Genomic DNA, 800 nt, shown 5'->3' on the forward strand with positions numbered 1-800 from the left:
CAGACCTTCAGGCAACGCTTTCAGGCTCGCAAGTTCAGTGCTCTCTATAACACGTAACCAAAAACCCCACGAGAAACCGAAAGGAATTGAAGAAACACTGAATAAAAAAAACAACAACACTCACTGAAATTTCGCTGTACGGTTTCTTCTAAACCCGAGAGAATCGACTCGCCCGCTGTCTTCAGGTGACCTTCAGGCCTGAGTAGTTTTTGTATTGCTCGCTAAATGTCAGAGTGTGCAGGTGCGGTCCAGCGGTCATCACACCCGCATCACACCCACGTAACTACCCATAAACACCGCGTGTCCATGGAAATAGCAACATCGCAGTACGTGAGGTAGGTATATCGGTTTTGTAGTCACCATAAATACAATAAACACTATATACCTTTTAGAATACAGATTCAGAACATGCCCTATGGTCACATCACATTCGTATCTCAGCCTTCATGAGTATCCTATTTTCTCGGAAACTACAGATACCTTAAAAAAATGAATGCAAAATTCCTAGCCACTATTAAACACCATAATATTTTTTTTCTACTGAACTGCAGTACTTATTGACAAAAGAGTCATTACACATAAGTTTTTAATAATGGCTTCGTCTTTCACTCATCTTGTCAAGCAATCGTTAATTTCATTCGTCAATTAGCCTTGCGAAGGAAGGGCTTAATAGACAATTAGGATGCTGGGATCATCGACTCTTGCCATTCCACGGGAGTGCTGGAGCGTAGGGAAGCAACATTCGCTGTCACGCAGGAATGGAGCGCCCGGAGCACACACTCACAATATGTATATATATG

This window comes from Penaeus monodon, chromosome 24 (genome assembly GCF_015228065.2).
Source record: "Penaeus monodon isolate SGIC_2016 chromosome 24, NSTDA_Pmon_1, whole genome shotgun sequence".
NCBI classification, from domain to species: Eukaryota; Metazoa; Arthropoda; class Malacostraca; order Decapoda; family Penaeidae; genus Penaeus; species Penaeus monodon.